A 5,157-nucleotide genomic window follows, 5' to 3' on the forward strand; every position below is an offset into this window, starting at 1 on the left:
TCCTTCTTATTAAAGTGTTTGAACTCATTGATGTTTGTGGACATGCTGACATGTGTTCATGCACAAGGACAATATATGGGATACGTATGTTTTAATATGTAAAACCATAGGACTGACAGAAGGTATAATTCTTCCACTTCACTATATGTTGTGATGGAGCAAAGAAATGTGTGTTTGAAAAATGTTTATGAATGTTTACTTGCATCATTCACTCTAGAAGATTAATAATTCTGCATCTCAGCATGAAGTTGTAGCAACTGGTTTTTTTGGGCACCTTATGTCTTAAATTCATTGCATTTCCAAGTAGGCGCAGGATGGTGGGGGGCTGTTTTAAAGCATAAGTACGTATTATAATAAGAAATTTACTTTTGATTTATAAATGTCAAATCTGTAATTCGGCATTCAGAAATCATGGAAAATTCTGAGCAGAAAGCCGCAGAGAAATTCTTCATGCTGTGGAAACCATCAAGAAATATGAGACATAAAAAAAGACATAAAATAAAGTACTGTGATATTGTTAAATCTAATGGGGAAACAGTTTTCACGGTGTAATTTTCTTCTTTTTCAACTACTCTTACATCCGCGCTATACTTAGATGCTTAATCGTGACTTGTTTATCCACTGTAACAACCAGGGCGCTCCTTGCGGCTGTAGCTGTCAACTTTCAGTGGATAATTAATAAATAAATAAGTAAATAAACATAGAAACACATAAATGTATAACTAAGTTGAGAAGAGGGAGTCGCGGTGCCAGTGTAATTCACTGCTCATTACCATAGTAGACCGAACGTGTCTTGCTCTCGCTGTTCGGTGGCGAGAACTACGAGGGAGTCTTGACAGAAACGGGAAGAGAGGAAGTGAGCCGAAAGGCCGCGCTCGACTCCATCCTCTCCGGAGGGTCACTCGGCGTGGCGGCCTAGTCTAATTGGGTAAAGTCGGGTGGCAGGAGCGTCTTGTACGTTGGCCCCAGGCCAGGACTGTGTAACGCCGCCACATCGTTTGCTGCAGTGTCACATGCCCGCTGTCTTAGCGGCGCCTTCCTGCAGGCTGTGTGCTGGTGACGGCAGTACACCGTGTGCAGTACGCTCTGTGTGTGTGTGTGTGTGTGTGTGTGTGGCAGGTCTTACTCTGCAGTGGTCTCGGGGGTGGTGGCTACACAGTTATTTATGCAGTTACTCGTGCGATGTACACCGGTTCATACGGTGGATGTGACAAATGGACTGTATTCAAGAATCACTTCTCTGCATCCAAATGTCTCCTTCTCTTGATGTAATGCACTCTTGTCTCTTTCTCTGAGACGCGTGTCGCTTTGGAAAAAAGCGTCTGCTAAATGAATAAATGTAAACCTAAATCATTAACGTAATTGCAAGTTATCTGTACATAAAAGCCTTTGCTGCCCCTGTTCGTTTTGCAGTTTGCTTGGCACTGCTCGGAGTAATTTGTTTTTACAGCACATTTGCTATCTTTTTTTCAATAAAATTTTATTTTTTCTGCTGGACTATAACTCAATCATTGTTGAAAAATGATTAAACTGATTAAAAAATAGGGTTTCTTTCTTTCTTTCTTTCTTTCAAAACATGAAGATGGCAGTTAATAAGACAAAACAATGAACACTCGTAATTAATTGCTTATTTGTGTATATTATAATATTAAAAAAAAAATGGTGGGAGGGTATTGGAATTTGTCTATCCTGTGTCTTATGCACCTACTCGAACGATGAACGTCGATACAGCAAGTGGTAGGGAAGAAACTAGGTTTGCTTGAGACTTTCATGTATGCAGCTATGTCTCCTTCTCTCAATGTAATGCATAAATTGTACTTTTGCTGAGATGTACGTCGCTTTGGACAAAAGCGTCTGTTAAATGAATAAATGTAATTATTATTAGGAGACAGGTCTGGTATTTACATGCTGCTTTCCAAGATTTTTTTATACAAGGAGTAAATACCCTACTGTTTGGGATATAATCACACACACACACACACACACACACACACACACACACACACACACACACACACACACACACATTTTCAGAACCGCTTGTCCCATAGGGGGTCGCGGGGAACCGGAGCCCACCCAGTAACACAGGGTGTAAGGCCAGAGGGGGAGGGGACACACCCAGGATGGGACGCCAGTCCATCGCAAGGCACCCCAAGTGGGACTTGAACCCCAGACCCACTGGAGAGCAGGACTGTGGTGCAACCCACTGCACCACCACGCCACCACACCCCTCTAGGGATATAATCAAATATATATATTTATCTGTGGGACTTAACTCATAATAAAAAAGCAGAGGTGAAACAAGGTGGAGCATAAGTACAATGTAAAAAGGCCAGGCTTTATGCACAGTCATATTAGTCCGACCAGAGTTCTCATTGTTCATGTAAATCCCCTTTCCTTGGTGCCACGGCAAATAGCACATGCTAAAATTACAATAAACCTGCAAAAAGGAAAAGGGCAATCCCACACAAGGGATTCTTTTTTGAGAAGACATTTACACTGAAGCCATAGCAAGAAACTGCTTGAAACTTCCCCATGTTTGGCACAAAGGTTAATGCAACATCAGTGCTTCTCCATTGCTTGTTTCGTTCAAAGTGTGTGTTGAGTGTCATTTTTGGACAAATATGTATTTTTTTAATAACATTTTTGGATGGCAGTCCAGCTGCTTAGGCACATGACACGTTAGTGCGTATACCATAATAATGACACTAATGTTATGTTTACAGTTACGGATGTGTCTATAAGAAGAGGACACAGACAAGAAGAAAGATGACAGTAATTGTACTAATTGTGGGTTATCCACTGCTGTGATGCCCTGTTGAACTTGAAGTCATTTCTATACTGTTAAAAGCCTGCAAGCCACTTAATTTCCATCACATGCACTCCAGATATAGCAAAGTATCTGGAAAAACAGTAGATAAGATAAAATGAGAAGCAATGCAGAGACGCATTTGCCTGATAGCAGCGTATTTTGTCCCTTGCTTTCACCTTTTAAGTAAATAGCAGGGCACAGACCTAACCTTGACTTTGGCTTGTTGAAAACCCAGCAATAGCCTTATGCATGGTCAGGCTTTCTGATGAAAATGAAGGCTCGTGAGACATATTGGTTTCATTATCAGAGATGAGTGAACAGGAAGACCATGCATCTTTCTATTTACCAGGTCCTACGGTATAACCACTAAAACCTCCCAAATGGATTCTAGATAATTGCGAAGGGCAGGGTGGTGCAAAGGGTAGGGCCTATGCCTCCCACACCTGTCTGTGTGGAGTTTGCATGTTCTCCCTGTGTTTAAGTGCTCTGGTTTCTTCCCACAGCCAAAAGACACCCGCTTCCACTGGATGGAGAGCTCTGCATTGCTTGAATTGTGTGTGTGATTGCCCTGTGATAGGCTGGTGTCCCATCCAGGGTGTGCCCTGCCTCAAGCCCTGTGATTCCAGGATAGGCTCTTATCCATCATGACCCTGCACTGGACAACCTGTTACTGATAAGTGTCAGAAACCATACAGATGTGTACCTGCCCTTCTTCTGTGTAGAATCTAACAGTTCACTAAAGGATGATTCCTCCTGAAAATGAAAATTGTTATACAACTATCTGATAAAGTAACACAGAAACAGTGATGGAATTCTGTGCCAGCATTTACACAAACCTCAACACATAGTGCTAGGAAATTCACACATTTCTTGCAATAAAAAAATTAAATGGTTGTTACACTCCAAGCCAGTTATTCCTGTCTTGGTACAATGGCTCTGTGGGATTTCAGTTTAACACTTTTATTCATTTAATAGACATTTTTCTCCAAAACGACCTACAGTGATCATGATTATTTACCTGATACATCTATCCAAGGTGACTTACAGGGTTAGACACACTACAGTAAAATCCCTAAAGTCATTCGCCCATCTTTACAGCTACAGTGCAGGAAGGAAATACAGAGGAAAGCCACACAAACTTTGGGAGAACCCACTATTGCCACACAGACCAAGCTGGGTTTGCAACAATGTCCAAATGCACATCCAAGAAGCTTTGAGGCACCAGAACTACTCGCTGTGCCAACTATTATAACAGCAAACCATTGTGGTTGTCCTTGGGTGTGACTGAACACCCTCTGTTTGCACAGCTGATCAACAGAGAAGACAAGAGATATTGACACCTTCCTTTGGAGAGTATTTCCCCACTCTACTCTTTGTGCGCGTGTGTGTGTGTGTGTGTGTGTGTGTGTGTGTGTGTGTGTGTGTAAGAAACATGCAGATGGCAGTGTTTTCTCAGAGCACTGACCATGCCAGACCTTCCGGCATCACCTCTACTTAATTACAAAAACTGGATCCTGGTCTGGCACAGCTTAGTGGGCAGACAAATTAAACCTGCCCATCACAGTAATTAATAAGTTAATAGCACAGACCATTAATCATGCCTAAGACTTTGGTGATAAACGCATTCCCGCGCGGGCATGCTGTCTTCCTCTAGTGCACCCGTCCAAGTGTGGCATGAGTATGCACTGCTCTGGGAGTGCAGAAGCCCTTCTGCTGATAACTCTTTCCAAAGAGAAAATTAAACGCAGCCTGAACAGGGACTGGAAGCTTAAACTGTGGGCACTACAGCATGACTTTTTTTTTTTTTTTTTTTTATTTTCGCTGTTTAAAAAGCAATGGCCGAAGATTTATTACTGCTGTACTCTGTGCAAGACATGGAGATTATGGGGAAAGGCTATTGAGATGTTGGCCTGAGGCTCAACCCTATAATCTATACAGAGTTATGCATATGGTGTATCATTGAGAAATTCTTCACTGAATGTATCAGACGTTTGATAATACAATACATTTATCAGTTCTATAACATTTATTAGTTCTATAACTTTTTCCTGAAGTACAGTACTATTATAAGACAAATTATCAGAAATAACAGACGAACTGCTGAAAGAAAATGCACGGTGTTCAGAAATTTATTTGAACAAAAAGCAATCCTATTATATACATTTGTCAAAAAATCTTTCAGAATTTTTTTTTGGTTATTTCTGGTAATTTGTCAAAAGTTCTGCATTTCAGAAAAACTTACTTATATCAATGACAAATGTGTTGTATCACTGAACGTATGAAAGCGACCAAACAAAGAAGCTGTGGCACAGCTTAAGAACTTCTGTGGCAAATATTATCTAGAA

This window comes from Scleropages formosus, chromosome 23, assembly GCF_900964775.1.
Source record: "Scleropages formosus chromosome 23, fSclFor1.1, whole genome shotgun sequence".
Taxonomy (NCBI): Eukaryota; Metazoa; Chordata; class Actinopteri; order Osteoglossiformes; family Osteoglossidae; genus Scleropages; species Scleropages formosus.